Genomic DNA, 9,256 nt, shown 5'->3' with positions numbered 1-9,256 from the left:
ACTTTTCAACAGTTAATATTAATGACCACGGTTATCTGGGTTTGAGTAGAAGAGATAATTAACTACAGTTCCACAAAAATCGATATTGATCAGACTGATCATATTAATATTGGTTGGGATTATACCAATCACATGAGTCAACCTGTGTCACATGTCCATCCCATATATTATAAAATACTATAAAAACTAAGGCGATTTACCATAGGATCAAATGATGAGTAAAGCCATTATCACAATTTAGCTAATGAATTCGACTGCCTACTCTCACTGTTTCATTGTCAAATGTTCAGGAAAAGCTGACAATCCCATTTAAGGAATGATAAATTATGAATCAGTAGCTGATTGGTATTTTCGCCCTAAATCAGGAATAATGAACTATTTCTTTCCAGTGATAATGTTTGTCAACATGACATGAATTCCACATACTTATCCTTGTAAACAATTTACAACTGCGTTGTTGATAAGTCTCAAAACAAGAGTAAGTACAAAACTAATGTTCAATAGCAGCACTTTCAGTCAACCTACGATCTATCTTAGAAACTTCTTAGAACAGTTGTGAATGCGTTCTTGTTCAAATTAGGGATTTGATACAGATTTCTTCATTTTAAATCTAAACTGAGATCACCTGATAGACAACTGAAATTCAGAACATGATGGACAAATGTTTCGTTCTAATTGAAGACTTTTCAGAGGTGCATACTAGCAATTTTATACGATACTGAACCATAGATGTTTAGGTCGTGTGGCAATTGTGATATCTTTAAAGCGCCGAATTAGAATCCAGTTGCCTATAAATTACAAATCAATTAGCATAATTTGAACACAAATAAGGATTAATCAAGTATGACATTAGTTACTGCCCACTTATTAATTATTCTGAATACTTTACTCTTACAGATCGCTCAAGGCCCTAATAGTCCAGAAACAACATTTCAGATTATTAAACTGGGAGATACCGGTTTGAATAAGAAAATGCATAACTTCTCTAAAGACTGAAGGTACACCTTAATGACGAATATTAACTGACACGAATCTTATGTAAAGTGTTTCCTTCTGACTACCCTGAACCACATATCATCTGAGCGCTATAAATTATAAGTTGAAAGTATTGATTTTATGGTCTTTTAAGGTTTTAAAGTAGCATTTGAAGTGAAATCATAACCAGCAGAACAGTAGGGGTGAATAGTTTTATGTTTGATAATTTATTCATTTGCTACTAATTAGAGATGAAAAGAATAACAACCTATAGTTTAGGTTAGCATAGTAACCATACAGTATGACATAGAAACGTAAACTCGAATTTGTTATCATTTACCCTTTTTAATGCACTGTTCAACTGAGTTTCAGAAATAGTTACTAAGATACAGTAAGAGCTATGAGTTATTCAAATATATTATAATGATTTCAATTAATTAATACGGAAACGAATTTTATCACATACCGATATTAACCACAGATCTGCTCAAAACCACTTAATAATAATTAATAGGTGTTCATTAATTTTTAAAAGCTCCTCACATATGTGAACACTAATCCACACACGAAAAATCTTACGGAGTCTAACTCATACTGTTGACATTATAATATTATCTCACTCAATCATATTCAAATAACCTCAAACTCTCTAATTTAGTCGACCCATGATATGATTCGGTGATTGTCATCTGATGTTGTTGGTGAGTGAATCTCTCACTTCCAACTGCCATTAATTTCATTACACCATCACGTTGATGTAAAAATAATGCTTAATGCAACAAAATAGTCATTTTTCTATATATAATTGGGAATTGACCTGAAATCGACACCACGTTTTTTACAGTGTTGCTATTTTTAAACTGATTAATGAAAACCACCTTTGTAAATCAATAGGTAGTAACTCAATGATCTAAATGTAATGCACCTACTACGAAAAATTATTCTAGTAATTTCATGGGTGTACACCATTACTATGGAGTTTGAAAACTCGACAGAACACTTGTCCATAGATGAATTATGTTCATAAAATCAATTGGTTCACAAGTAAATGTTGTTTAGTGATAATAGTGTACTTTCAGTTTTGAAACTAGAAGAGAATGGTAAATAAATAATAAGTTAAATATTATAACTTATTATTTACTGAACAACGATGTACATTATTACACCATCAGATTTAATAGTGTGGAAAACGATGTTTGATAAGTTTTTCAAAGATTACAGTGTTACAGTAATCGGTGAAATGCCAAATGTCAGTTATTGTTAGTAATGAATTTCCTAACTAATACAAGTAATATTCAGTATAAGTCTTCATAGACTGAGTCGTCGTTATATACTGAAAATAGAATAAGTTATGACACATATCGAAAAGTCATTCACCAGTCGTAGTGAAAATAAATAAGTTATTCGTATTGTAATTTCCATCTAAAGGATAGATGAATTGTGACTAGGAATGGATTTCAGTATACACGTCACTTTCCGTTCATTACTTGTTACATGGACATACATGCTTACTTACTTACTTACTTACTTACTTACTTACTTACTCCTGTTACTCCTAATGGAGCATAGGCCGCCGACCAGCATTCTCCAACCCACTCTGTCCTGGGCCTTCCTTTCAAGTTCCAACCAATTCTTGTTCATTCTTCTCATGTCTATCTCCATTTCCCGGCGTAATGTGCTCTTTGGTCTTCCTCTTTTCCTTTGGCCTTGAGGATTCTATGTGAGGGCTTGTCTTGTGATGCAGTTGGGTGCTTTCCTCAATGTGTGTTCTACCCACTTCCAGCGCTTCTTCCTGATTTCCTCCACTGGGATCTGATTTGTTCTCTCCCACAGTACGTTGTTGCTAATAGTGTCCGGCCAATGGATCTGAAGTATTTTGCGTAGACAATTGTTAATAGACACCTGTATTTTCTGGATGATGGCTTTCGTAGTTCTGCAAGTTTCCGCCCCAGCAGACAGCAGAACTGATTTGACATTTGTATTGAAAATCCTGACCTTGGTGTTGGTTGACGGTTGCTTTGAGTTCCAGATGTTCCTCAGTTGTAAATATGCTGCTCTTGCTTTGTCGATCCGCGCATTCACATCTGCATCAGATCCACCCTGTTCGTCAATGATGCTGCCCAAATACGTAAAGGTTTTTACATCTTCCAAATCTTCTCCGTCAATTGTGATTGGATTGGTGCATGCTGTGTTGTATCGGAGAATCTTGCTTTCCTCTTTGTGTATGCTGAGACCTACTGCTGCTGAGGCTGCTGTTATACTGGTCGTCTCCTCCTGCATTTGTCGTTGCGTTTGCGGTAGAAGAACCAGATCATCTGCGAAGTCTAGATCGTCCAACTGCATCCTAGATGTCCATTGTATCCCGCGCCTCCCTTCAGATGTTGATGTCTTCATGATCCAGTCGATCACCAGGAGAAAGAGAAAGGGTGAGAGTAAGCAACCTTGCCTGACACCGGTCTTCACTTCGAACGACTTTGTCAACTGTCCTCCATGCCCGATTTTGCAGTGTAATCCATCATATGAGTTCTGTATGATATTGACTATCTTCTGAGGCACGCCGTAGTGTCGAAGAAGTTTCCATAGTGTTGTTCTGTCCACGCTATCAAATGCCTTTTCATAGTCAATGAAGTTGATGTAGAGTGATGAATTCCATTCAATTGATTGTTCCACAATGATCCGTAGAGTTGAGATTTGGTCTATACACGATCTATCCTTACGGAATCCCGCCTGTTGGTCACGAAGTTGGGCGTCTACGCAGTCCTTCATTGTGTTTAACAATACCCTGTTGAAGACTTTTCCTGGTATTGAGAGAAGAGTGATGCGCCTGTAGTTATCACACTTGCTGAGATCGCCTTTCTTTGGTATTTTGATCAGAAGTCCTTCTTTCCAGTCTGTTGGTACTTGTTCCTCATCCCAAATCTTATTGAAGAGAATGTGGAGTATCCTTGCAGTTGCCGCTACGTCTGCTTTTAGTGCCTCTGCTGGGATGTTGTCCGGTCCTGCTGCTTTGCCACTCTTGATTTGTCTGATGGCCATGCTGATTTCTTCAATTGTTGGTGGGCTAACATCGATTGGGAGGTCCGTGGGTGCTGCTTCGATGTTGGGTGGGTTCAGTGGAGCTGGTCGATTCAAGAGTTCTTTGAAGTGTTCTACCCACCTGTTTCGTTGCTCTTCAATATTGGTGATTACCTTGCCGTACTTGCTTTTCACTGGTCGCTTCGGTCTACGGTGATTTCCAGAGAGTTTCTTTGTCGTGTCATACAATTGTCTCATGTTTCCTTCTCTTGCAGCCTTTTCCTCTGTCATTGCTAGATCTTCCACATATTTACGTTTGTCGGTTCTGACGCTCCTCTTCACTTGTTTGTTTACTTCTGTGTATTCAGCTTGTGCCTTGGCTTTTTCTGCTCTTGTTCGGCTGATATTGATTGCTGCTTTCTTGTTCCTCCTTTCTTGAATCTTATCCAGTGTATCAACAGTGATCCATTCCTTGTGATGGTGCTTCTTGTGACCTAGGACCTCATGACATGTTGAAGTGATTGCCTCTTTGATCCCCTTCCAGTTGCTTTCCACAGTAGTTCCTTCTCCATTGAGTAGATCATGAAAGGCCTGGAACTTGTTGCTGAGGACTATCTTGAATTTGTTGAGTTTGTTAGTATCCTGAAGAAGAGCCGTATTGAACTTTTGTGATATTGTCCGCCCCATTGTCCAGTGCTACTTGAGTTTCAATTTCATCTTGGCGACCAGCAAGTGATGATCTGATGCCATATCAGCTCCTATCTTGGTTCACACATCCTCCATCGTCCACCTGAACTTTTTGTTGATGCAGATATGGTCGATTTGATTTTGTGTAGAGTGATCCGGTGAAGTCCATGTGGTTTTGTGTATGCGTTTATGTGGAAATATGGTGCCACCTATGACCAGCTTATTGAAGGCACATAGATTTGCAAATCTCTCACCATTTTCGTTTCTTTCTCCCAGTCCGTGTCGTCCCATGATGTCTTCATATCCAGTGTTGTCCGTTCCAACCTTGGCATTTAAATCTCCCATCAGAATGGTCAGGTCCTTTGTTGGGCACTTCTCGATGATTGACTGCAGCCTATTGTAGAATTGATCTTTAACGTCTTCATTGTAGTCGTTGGTAGGTGCATAGCATTGGATGATGTTCATTGAAATACCCTCTTTCTTTGTTTTGAACGAGGCTTTGATGATCCTTGGTCCATGAGATGCCCATCCTATTAGTGCATTTTGTGCTCGTTTGGACAGCATCAATGCAACTCCTTGTGTATGTGGTGCATTTTCTTCTTCATGGCCGGAGTATAACAGGAGCTCTCCTATGGTTAGTCGTTGTTGTCCAACTTGTGTCCAATGTGTTTCACTGATCCCAAGCACCTCTAGGTTGTGTCTCCTCGTTTCTGCAGCAATTTGAAAGGTTGTCCATGTGTCCCACATTGTACGAACATTCCATGTACCTAAATAAATGGTTGCTCTGGTTGTCAGAAGGGGCATCGGCCTCGTAACTTCCGAAGGAATTCGGCTTTCATCATGAGGTGTCATAATTCTTCTAAATGAAGACCTTCTGACTCCCAGGGCAGAGTTTAAAAAGTTTGGGTAATTTTTTCTGGTTAGCGTTTTTTTAGCGAGTTAGTTTTCTACGAGATGGGGATGCTAACCCCATGCCCAACCCTCCTCCTTTATCCAGGCTTGGGACCGGCAGTAGCCCCCAGAGGGACTCCAGGCGGAGTTGGACGTACATGCATTCCAGTGTTAATGTCCACACTACACCTCGAATCCAGCACCCTTCACTTTAAACTCCAAACACCCTGTCTACTAAGTTACTGTGTCCAGATAAGCACTGAGTTTTTTTAATGTATGATATTTACTTCATTATTCGAAAAATCTTGAGTCATTCTGTTGTTGATATTATTGACTGAGTTTTGAACAAGCCCTTTCAGCATATTTGAATGCTGTACTGTTTGCCCCGGTATAGCTGAACAAATTAGTGTTTATCTGAACTCAGTAGCTCAATGGATAACTCTTCAAGTGTTTGATACTAAATATACTGAGGTTGAAACCTATCACTAACATCGGTTTTGAGACTCAAGCACATCCAGCTAACGAGTTCCAAACAGAACGAAATGTGCAACCTGGATTTCACTGCTATCAGCACTTCATCTGTTCTATATAACTTGCAGCAAAATGGCTAAATCAAAACAGTTCCGGATAATTAAAACACTTAATGACAATGTTATTTCCGTAGTGCCACTCATCTGTGTTCAACCTAACAAACTGAACATTAAACGAGAATATTTATTCTGTTTTAATGATTTCTCTCTAGGTATCCTGAATTATCATTAATTTCAATTGTATATGTACAGTTGACTTGTTGTTTTGATGGTCTCCTGTTATATAATGTTAAGATTTTTTAACAAACATCACATTTGTATCAAAAATTCAAAATTATGTTAATCATACAATCTATTTCACCATTTTATTTGTACTGATTTTACGAGAGAGAGAAAGAAAGAAAGACATTTTAATGATTGACATTTATTGGTTGACCAACATGATACTTCACTAGATGTACACTTAACTTATTTTCCATTTCCCATCTTTCTAAAAACTTTGTCACATATATATGGAATAGATAAATTCATATAGAATTACATCATACATTTGTTCTTGGGAATTAACATCTACTTGAAAAGTTAAATACACATCTGGTATGAATACTTAACTTTGATCTGATTATAAATAGCTAATGTTAGTACGATTTATTTTTTATAATTCCAGTCAATCAGTCAATAATATTTTAATCAGATGAATTTTGAATGTTTGAGCGAGAAAACAAAAACAAAATAGAAAATTAAATTAAATCGTTAACATGATTTTAATCATCAAATTATGACTTGTGCTAAAAGATAGATAAGTTATGAAGTGTAATAAGTGACGTTTCTGCCCCCCCCCCTCCTTAATCAAAACGAAACAATCATAGTCAACTGGCATAACTATTTTGATCGACAGATAAAGAACAAACAATACACAGTATCATATGATCTTGTTTTATTCAAGTTATTTCTTTTATCATCTAAATTACTATTGTGATTTCATTTGCTTTTAACACTATTGTGATTCTTTTCTGGTTTTAGATTATTAATAAACTTTGTAAAATTGTGGTGAATTAGACATAGACATGGATTTTTTTACATCACAAAATGATAAATATAATTAACTTAGGAAATGGTTACAGCTGATTGATTAGTAATCGATTTCATATTTGCCCTAACTTGGAATCCTAAAGGGAAACGGAAAAGAGGAAGGTCAAAGAACACATTACGTCGGGAAATAGAAGCAGATATGGAAAGGATGAATAACAACTGGAAAGAGCTGGAAAGGATTGCCCAGAACAGGGTTGGATGGAAAATGCTGGCGAGTGGCCTATGTTATTTCACGAGGGGTAACAGGCGTAAGTAAGTAATGTGGCTACTAGTTTGAATGATTCAAAACCAAATGCACTGCATTCGGATGTCATGTGGTTCAAAGTAATCACGACTCCGGTCTATAATTTGTAATTATCTCAGTACTACAGGTCAGTTACCGCTCGAATAGCTCGATGGCAGCGCCGAAATTGCAACGACTGTGAAGGCGGATAATGCGAGTCCAAATTCTATAGAGTGTCAGATGCCTTAATGTTGTAAGCATTCCATTCTAGCAAGTCCCGAGTATCATGAAAATTAAATCAAGCAGGATTTCTTGCCGACTACCCAGCATCAGGAAACAGTGGGCATAAGGGTTTTTTCAAGTATACCACTTTACACAGGGATTGAAATTAAGGCCTTCATGTTTACCAAAAGCACTAAGGACAGTTCAATGGGACCTTAACTGTTCTGTGGAAAGTCATTCACGACAAGAGAACCTCAACGAAACTGCATAGCACATGCTTTGATCTAACGATAATTATCATTTTATTTAACACTTCAGGAACTTGATTTCAAGACTGACTATCGATTGATTTTGACTATATAAATCATTTTCAAATCATATCAACTTGTCATTATGTTTGGAATTTCTTTCTAGTTTTCCCTCATTTCCTCACATTACTACTAATATGTTCATAATTAATGAATACCAGCTGATATTATATACATATAATACATGTGATATTCAATTGAGACAACACCCATGATTTACACTATGAATAATGGCTACTACTTAATTTAACCCAAAATTATTTTTTTAAAAGTGATCTTAATTAAACAGAATGGCTATTTCCATATAATTTATTGATGTTTGAACACTTCGGTTGATGTATTCAATATTTCAAAACCAAAGAAACTAGTCCAATTTTATTTCGTAGAATAAGTTCATAATTCAAGCAAAATCTTGATACTTCAAATAAAAGTTTATAAATACAATATAGAATCAATTTTTTAAAATGTAGGCAAAGGAAGTATCAGAATATGGTTTCGAACCCAGGGCCTTTAGCCATGGTATGGATGTGCACGGCTGAGGAGTCCCACAATAGCACGAAACGGTCATCCAGTGCTTCCAGGTTTTCCATGGTGGTCTGGCTTCAATTGACTCATAATCTTAATTATTTAAATAAGAATATATATTGAAACTTGACGAACATAACTGAGAATAGGAGAACGACCCCCCCAGAAACTTGATAAATAGTTATGAAGTAACGAATTAAAGTTAATTTCATCAGTTAAACAATTTTCTTTCACAATTCTATAGACATCAGATTCAAATTTAGATAACATTAGTAATTTAAGGTGAATAATTAAAAATACATTATGCTTAAGTCTGTCCTATGACATAAAATGTGATTTTCACAATACTCTTTATAACTGTTGTTTTGGAAATTTCAAGTACATTGTCAAATACAAGTACATATGAGAAAAATAATATTTTACATAATTAAGAGGGTAGAATCAATATACGAGACAAAATAATTAATTTTCTACCTACTTTATCATTATTAAATTAACATTATTTTAGGGTAATTAACATTTTAACCAATCAGATTTTTACTAACATAAGTCACCAATAGCATCATGAATTTGGTCCACCAATCACATGACCAAATCAATTTGTGGCTTTCTTACCTTTATTTTTGATTTTATATTTACATTCTATTACTAATCCACATTATTCCTGCCAATCATTTCATAGTATTTTACGGCTAGATTACAGTATTATTATCATACTAAAACAGTCAAATATAAAACACCGTATAAACTATTTTTGTCTACCCCTTAATTATATTCACTGTAGGTGG

This window comes from Schistosoma haematobium, chromosome 2 (assembly GCF_000699445.3).
Source record: "Schistosoma haematobium chromosome 2, whole genome shotgun sequence".
Classification (NCBI taxonomy): Eukaryota; Metazoa; Platyhelminthes; class Trematoda; order Strigeidida; family Schistosomatidae; genus Schistosoma; species Schistosoma haematobium.
Note: the sequence above shows the minus strand (reverse complement) of the source record.